The 8,583-nt window shown below is 36.7% G+C and overlaps 1 pseudogene; it reads right to left on the reverse strand.

Moving 5' to 3' along the window:
* Positions 1 to 365: 365 nt before the first annotated feature.
* Positions 366 to 1,019, reverse strand: LOC112302906 (GTP-binding nuclear protein Ran-like; annotated as a pseudogene).
* Positions 1,020 to 8,583: the final 7,564 nt, after the last annotated feature.

The raw sequence follows: 8,583 nt of genomic DNA on the forward strand, positions 1-8,583 counted from the left end.
TAAAAAGATATTTGAAATGCATCTTTATTCTGATTCTAAGTGAAAAGGAGTGGGAATGACAGTAATAACCAAGCTTTTGCCACTGTGTATTGTGGTGTGACTGCAGTGAGATTATACTTGACACTCAGTAAGGAAGCAACTGCATTCCTTGTTACAAAACAGCTAAATATGCACGTCCAAAAAACAAAGGTATTTTTAACCTACCACATTAATACCAAAGTCTGTTCATTTCTTTTAGCATCCCAAATATCAAGCACAGGTTTTGCTTGGCTATATAATAAAGCAGCAAACACCTGTACAACTAACATCAAAGGACAGTTGCCTATAAAACTAGACTTCTGCCACTGGGCTTCAGCTTCCCCCTCTCACAGTTCGCCATCCTCATCTGGGAGAGTGGTGGTCTGAGCAACTTCTAGGTCATGCTCATACTGGGCTGCCAAAGCTGGGTCCGTGACAACCTCTCATGGGGCAAGAGCAGGCATGGCAACAAAGTTTAAGTTAGGGTCTCCAATTAGTTTTCTAGCTAACCGGAGGAAGGGTCTTTCAATGTTGTACTTACTTTTGGCAGAAATGTCATAATACTGAAGATTCTTCTTTCAGTGGAAGACAATTGATTTTGCTTTAACCTTCCTGTCTTTAATATCCACTTTGCTGCCACACAAAACAATGGGGATGTTTTCACATACTCCACTCATTCCAGATCTCTATGCCAGTTAGGCACATTCTTGTAAGTAACTCTCGACATTATATCAGACGTTATAATGGCACACTGGGCTTAGCTATCAGAGCCACCTCTCAGCCTGCTGAACTTCTCCTGGACTGCTGCATCCTACACACTGAACTTAATTAATAGGCCCTCTGTTAGTGTAGAACATGAAGGGATAGACTTCAGTAGCCAGGGTGGCTGCATACTTCTCAGATTCACCAATCACATGTTTCATGAATGTGTTTTTCCTAATCCCACTATTTCTAGCCAATACAAGCTTGAATTGAACTTGGGGTTCTCCTTGGGCAGCCATGGTGATGTTACTTCCAGAAGAATCACCTGGCCCATCTGACCTCCAAAAGCTTTTCTTTCAAATGTATGGTCTTTACCCCTTGTCCTCAAAACTGAAACTTAAACCAATATTCAAAACTGAGCTATACTTTTCTCTTTTTCTACATCTTTTTGTAATTACAAACTTGCACTTAGGCAATACATGTAGACAGCCTGTGTTGCTTCTTAGGTGATGCTAGTGAGTTGGAAGACAGGAAGAATAAAGAATATGGAAGATACACGTTGAGAAACAACACAAATGATTTAATGTAAAAATAGTCCCCTGATACATGCATTGTATATAATGAGTCACCTGCCTTGACTTTCTTGTTAAGTATAGGTAGAGATATATTGATAGTAACAGCTAAACCTGGAATGGTTAAGTGAGGCTATGAAGAAAAGTCCTCATTAAAAACTAATGCCCCATCATGTGACAGATAATGAAGAATTGTTATAAGTTCCTAACACCCAGTTTCTACAACACATATATTAGTTGAGAGGGAAATGTAGGCTTGAGTGACAGGAGAGAAAAGCACAGTGACCTGTGACAGTTACATTTGGTGACAGTTGTCCCAATGTGACTATTTCCTTTCACTTTAAAAAAGTCAACTAGCATAAATGATGTGTGTGTTTTATTTTTTTGGCCATCCTAATTACAGCACTATTAAAATTGATGACATCATATAGAGAGCTAGAAGTGGGAAGGCAATGTTAAACACAAATTCAGAGAAAACTGATGATCATCATAACAGCACTGTGAGGGCTTTCTTATGAATATAAATGTGGCTATTTCCAATTGATATAATACAGAGAGGCAGGACGCAGTCCACGAGGGGTGTCTGTCTGTCTGGGTGTCTTTGTGAGTATGTGTGTTTTCTAATAACTAACATTTCACTTACTGACACAGTAGAATAATTCATTTAAATCAAATTTCTGGTCTACTATATATCCATCACTGTTCCTTGTAATTAATTGCAGTAACTATTTTTTTCCCTGCTCACAAGTGAAACAATCATTCCTTAAAAAAATTAGAAAGAATTTCTCCAGGGAAGATATCCCTGACCTATCTCCAAATACAATTGATAGCTCCTTTATCTTATGCTGTCTGCACCTGATACATTCTTTGATCATTAACCTTCTGACATTGTTCCTACAATGTACTTCGTTCTGTACCTCTAATACATATTAGGCTTCCTGACAGAACAGAATGCTTTTCTATCCCTCCCAGGATTCCAAGTACCTGGTAATATGTCTGATCCACATACTTGTTGAAATGATTTCAATCTACTAAAATGGATTTGTCAATTTTCATTGTGGGCAGGCAACTGATTGGAAAATGAAATTAAACCTAATTAAAATTGAATCCATGAAGTTTGAATTCTCTATTGTTTTTAGCAGTATGCTTTTCCAAAGTTTTATTTTAAATTAACCATCCAAATATGTAGACTATTATATTAGCCTTAAATGATTTTAGCTATATTTATGATTGATTTAAAGCACTCATAAACAACTTACTTACACAATCAATTTATTTGCAAAAATTGCCATATCTGGATCATTATTATTTGTTGAACCAAACAAAGAACCAAGGTCTGTATTTTAATAGCAATTTGCCTAATTCTGTAACACTGTATGCTTCCATGGATCTAAACCAAAGTAACTTTAAAATATGGATTTTTAAGCAGAAATTTAAAAATAAATTATTTTTCTCAACAATATGATTTTTAGGAGACTTTGTCATACCTGAATGTGGACATTCTCAATCTGAAATTGAGAGGAAGTATTTTCTATAGATTTGTTAAATCCATAACTTATTGCATAGGATAGTGTCATAAAATATGGAAACTATGAAAATGGATTTTTTCAGTTACCTCAGTACATGTTCTTTTAAAAATTTCCTAAGTTACCCTTGACTCTTGTAACTTTGATTTTTAACCAAGATTAATTTTTTCTTTGCCTTTATAATTACTTACAATTTAAAAGACATAATTTGACCAATATATTCAATGAGCTTTTGGTCAAAAAAAATTGATGTAAGGACCATATGCTTTATCATTATACTGAAAAAGTGAATTAATATTTTACTACTTGCATTTTTAGTATTTTACTTACAGGTGTCTTATTTTCTAATTGTGACCATTAATTTATTTTTTTAAATTTTCTTTTCCATTAATATGTCTCTTAGGATGCCTTATACAAACTAGAGGACCAATGTATCATATATTCGTGAAGAATGAGTGTTAAGTTAATGCACAGTCTGGGTGATTTGTTTCTTCAACTACAAATAACTTTTAAAAATCATAATCTGGTTCAATTCTATCTCACTAGAAATTAACACTCAGAAATAATTATTGACTATTTTAGAGAAAAGTTCATAGTAGTTTTTCTGAAAGAAAAAAAAAGAAGGTATTGAAATTTATAATTTTTTCTTAAGGTAAACAAAAGAAATATAAAATTTATAATTAATATTTGCTGAATAAGCTCACTAATTTTCTACTTAACTTCTATACAATACCACTAGCTATATAAATCATCAATGTGTAGAAATAGTAATTGTTATTTTGCAAGCATCCTCTCATAACCTTTTAGGAGTCCTTATTTTGTGGCAAGTTTATATACTGTTGCTCCTAATATTCCTGGTTATTTTCACTATTGAGTTCAATGGCCAGCACTTGATTATATTCCTTCTACTGATGACTCTGAACCAGAGACTACAGATTTGGATTGGATTTTTCATCCGTTATTGCAGCAGATTTTGATTAAATTTGCTTTTGAAGTTGACCAAACTGCATTTAAATTAATACATCGACATGAAGCATATGTATAACATTAGACGGCAGGCACAGAAATGATTATGGAGAGACATTCTCCTCTGTATACATTTTGTTACTACAAATAGACCTAGGTGATAGATTCTATTTAAAAGCAATGTTCTACTTAATATTTATTACTATTTCATGGGCCAGCCATTTCCAATGATTCTCAGTAAGTTTCCAAAATGGTTGTTGTCCCAGTTTTAGTGAGAACTGTGATGCAATGAGACAGAGGGGATATCTCAAGTTCCAGTCTCTCCTTAGATATTTTCTACCTTTCCCAAGACATATAGTGCTAATAAGAAAGATAAGGGTGCAGTAATGTGTGCCAATTTATGTCCTTGAACCATGCCACCTCTGAGAGAAAGGAGTATTAGAAAGAAAATACATGTACTCAGCAAATTTCTAAGAAACGATGTTCACAAAATTCCTTGGAAGGCTGTAAGTTCATTTTAAGACTACTTACTAGGACTTCACTGAGCAGCATGTGCAGTAGAGCAGCATGTTTGGGTTAGGTTAGATCCTTAGTTCAATTTGTGTAAATAAACAATACTAACTTAATGGCATAAAACAACAATCAATTTATTAAACTCACAGATTGTGTGGCTCAGGAATTCAGGCAGGACCTATCTGGGATGGCTTGTCTCTGCTATACATATTTGGGGCCTCAGCTGACAGGATTCAATTAGCTGGAGGTGATGTGAATATTTGGGAACTGAAATAGCTTGACAATATTTCATTCACTGTCTGGTAAATGGTCTGTGATGACCCAAAGGCTGGTCCCAACTGGGTCTGTCAAGCAGCATGCATACACATGTCTTCTCCATATGATAGGGTATCTGACATTGTGGAAGCTGGACCCTAAAGGGGAGCATCCTGAGAATAAATGTTCTAAAAGTATCAGGCAAAAGGCATAGCATTGTGTGACCTGTTCTCAGAAGTCACATAGTGCCAGGCACACCGTACTACAGACATTAGATGTCCACATTCAAGGGAGAAGGTATAAATCCCACTCATTAGGAAGAGTGTTAGTTGTATGACATTTTTATTCATAACTGACATAGAAGGGTGATGGTCAGGTGAGAAAATAAAAGATCAGGTATGGGTTAATCAAGGAACCTGAGTAAAACCCAGGGTCGAGAGTAGGAGGAGCATGAAAAACACAGCACTCAACACATAAAGGATAATTATTAGTGTATAAATAAAGCCTCGGCATGGTTGGGAAGCTTCATAGAAAATTTGTTATAATAAAGCAACATAAAAATTAAAAAGTAGGGTGAGCTAAGCTGGACAAGTTCAAATTTAGAAGTAAAGCGTGTGAATAATTAATGAATAAACAAAATGGAGAGAAATATACATAAGGTCAGTACAAGAGTGTTAAGAACCAAGTGCCACCAACCTGGGAGTCTGCCCAGCGACCAGGGAGTGTGTGCACCCACCGGAACTGTGCGAACCCACCAGGGAGTGTCTGCACCTCATCTCGGAGGGAACTGAGACCACAGGCACCAGAGAGAGTGCGAATCAAGGAAGGCTCTGTGCATACACCCATATCCCAGAGTTGGCCTACCATAAAAAAAGAGTGGGTAGAAGCCGGGAACACCAGGATACCTCCTGGAAGAGGAAACCCACCAATAAAGGAAACACCAACAGATAAGAACAGAAGAAGGTGAAGGAGAGAGTAGAAGTCACACTAAGTCAACCCAGGACCTATCTGAAAATACAAACAAATAGTAAAGAAATTACTAAGAACAAACAACTGAAGAAGAGCAAGAGAAAAGCCTCAAAACCTTGTAGACATGGAAGAACCAGCTCCAACACAACCTGCCCACACCTGCACAACAGAAAACAAGAGGTGGGGGACAGACTGACCCTCAGATAACCAGCTGGTGGGAAAGACTCACCAAAGAAAGACCCCAAAAGAACCAAAAACCAAAGACATACACAGAGCCAACATAAACCCAGCCCAAGATCAGTAAGATCAGGAGATCAAGGAGACTATACCACTAAATCTCACATGTATTCTATCATAGAAGATTACACCAAAAACGCAGGGGGTCAGAACAGAGCAACTTAAGAAGCAGAGGCAAACAGGAAGAGTCTCAAAAACAATGGGAAGACAAAGAAACATCCCCAAATGAAAAGAAAGGAGGAAACCTCAGAAAGAATGCTAAATGAAATAGAGGCAAGTCAACTATCAGATAATGAGTTGAGAAAATTGGTTATAAGGAAGCTTCATGATCTCACAGAGAGTTACCAAAAACTACAGGGAAACTACAATGAACTTACTGAAAACTATATCAACATGAAAAAGGAAATAGAAACTATCAACACAGATCAAGAGGAAATGAAGAATACAATTTCTGAACTGAAGAACACAGTAGAAGGAATCAAAAGCAACTTGATGAAGCAGAGGATCGGATCAGCGAACTGGATGACAAGGTAGAAAAAAACACCCAGAATGAGCAAGAAAAGGAAAAGAGGCTCAGAAAGAATGAAGAGGGGTTAAGGGAAATGCAGGACAACATGAAATGTAATAATATCCGTATAATAGGGATACCAGAAAGAGAAGAAGAGCAAGGGATAGAAAACCTGTTCGAAAAAGTAATAATGGAAAATTTCCCTAATCTGGTGAGAGAAAAAGTCACACAAATCTAGGAATCACAGAGAGTCCCAATCAAGAGTAACCCAAAGAGGCCCACTTCAAGACATATCATAATTAAAATGACAAAATTCGAAGTCAAATAAAGAATCTTAAAGGCAGCAAGGGAGAAACAGGAAGTAACATAGAAGGGAGCCCCCATTAGCAACTGACTCCTCAATGGAAACACTCCAAGCCAGAAGAGAATGGCAAAAAATATTCCAAGTAATGAGAACCAGAGGCCTGCAACCAAGACTACTTTATCCAGCAAGACTCTCAATCAAGATAGAAGGCCAAATAAGGAGTTTCCCAGACAAAATAAATCTAAAAGAATATACCTCCACCAAACCAGCTCTGAAAGACATGCTAAAGGGGCTGCTGTAAGGAAAGGAAGGAAAAGAGAGAGAGAGAGAACACAGGTACAAAAAATTGGCAATGAATAAGTACCTATCAATAATGACCTTAAATGTAAATGGATTAAATGCTCCAATCAAAAGACATAGAATAGCTGAATGGATAAGAAAGCATGACCCACACAGATGCTGTCTACAAGAGACCCACCTCAGGACAGAAGACCTACACAGACTGAAAGTGAAGGGTTGGAAACAAATTTTCGAAGCAAATGGACAGGAAAAAAAAAGGGGTAACAATACTCATATCAGACAATATAGACTTCAAAAGAAGCGCCATAAAGAGAGACCCAGAAGGTCACTTCATAATACTCAAAGGAAGAATCCACCAAGAAGACATAAACATTGTAAATATATATGCTCCCAACATAGGAACACCCAAATACATAAAGAAAATCTTGGAGGACTTCAAGAAAGATATTGACAGCAACAAAATTATAGTAGGGGATTTTAATACCCCATTGTCAAAGATGGACAGATCTTCCCCAAAAAATATCAACAAAGATATTGTGGCATTGAACAATGCCATAGATGAAATGGACTCAACTGATATATATAGGGCCTTTCATCCCAAAGAAGCAAAATACACATCCTTTTCAAATACACATGGAAAATTTTCACAGATAGACCACATGATAGGTCACAAAACAAGCCTCAACAAGTTCAAGAAAGTTGAAATCATACCACGCATTTTCTCTGACGATAAGGGACTGAAACCAGAAACAAATCTCAAGGAAAAAACCCAAAAACACTCAAAAACATGGTGATTGAATAGCGTGCTATTCAAAAATGTATGGGTGAAGAATGAGATTAGGGAAGAAATCAAAAAGTTTCTGGAAACAAATGACAATGAACTCACAACAATCCAAAACCTATGGGACACAGCAAAGGCAGTTCTGAGAGGAAAGTTTACAGCAATACAGGCCTACCTAAAAAGAATAGAAACATCTCAAATAAACAAACTAATCCTACACTTACAAGAACTCGAGGAACAACAACAAAGACAACCCAGAGCAAGTAGAAGGAAAGAAATAACCAAGATCAGAGCAGAGGTAAATGACATAGAGACTAAACACACAATTGTAAGGATTAACAAATACAGGAGCTGGTTCTTGAAAAGATAAACAAAATCGACAAGCCCTTAAGCAGGCTCATCAAGAAAAAAAGAGAGAGGACCCAAATAAACACAATGAAAGAGGACTACAACTGATACCACAGAAATACAGAGGATTGTAAGAAATTACTACGAAGAAATATATGCCAAGAAATGTGAAAACCTAGATGAAATGGACAAAATCAAGAAAAATATAACCTTCCAAAACTCAATGAAGAAGAAGCAGAAAGCCTGAACAGACAAATAACAACTGAGGAAATTGAAACAGTAATCAAAAAGCTTCCGACACACAAAAGCCCTGGACCAGATGGTTTCACAGGAGAATTCTTCAGAGCATTTAAGGGAGAGCTAACCCCTCTCCTCCACAGATTACTTCAAAAAATTCAAGAAGATGGAAGACTCCCAAACTCATTTTATGAAGACAACATCATCCTAATCCCAAAACCAGAGAAAGAAATAACACAGAAAGAAAACTTCAGGCCAATATTGCTGATGAACATAGATGCTCAAAAAAATATTGGCAAACCGAATCCAGCAATATGTTAAAAAGATCATACACCATGATCAAGTGG

This window comes from Desmodus rotundus, chromosome 1 (genome assembly GCF_022682495.2).
Source record: "Desmodus rotundus isolate HL8 chromosome 1, HLdesRot8A.1, whole genome shotgun sequence".
Lineage (NCBI taxonomy): Eukaryota > Metazoa > Chordata > Mammalia > Chiroptera > Phyllostomidae > Desmodus > Desmodus rotundus.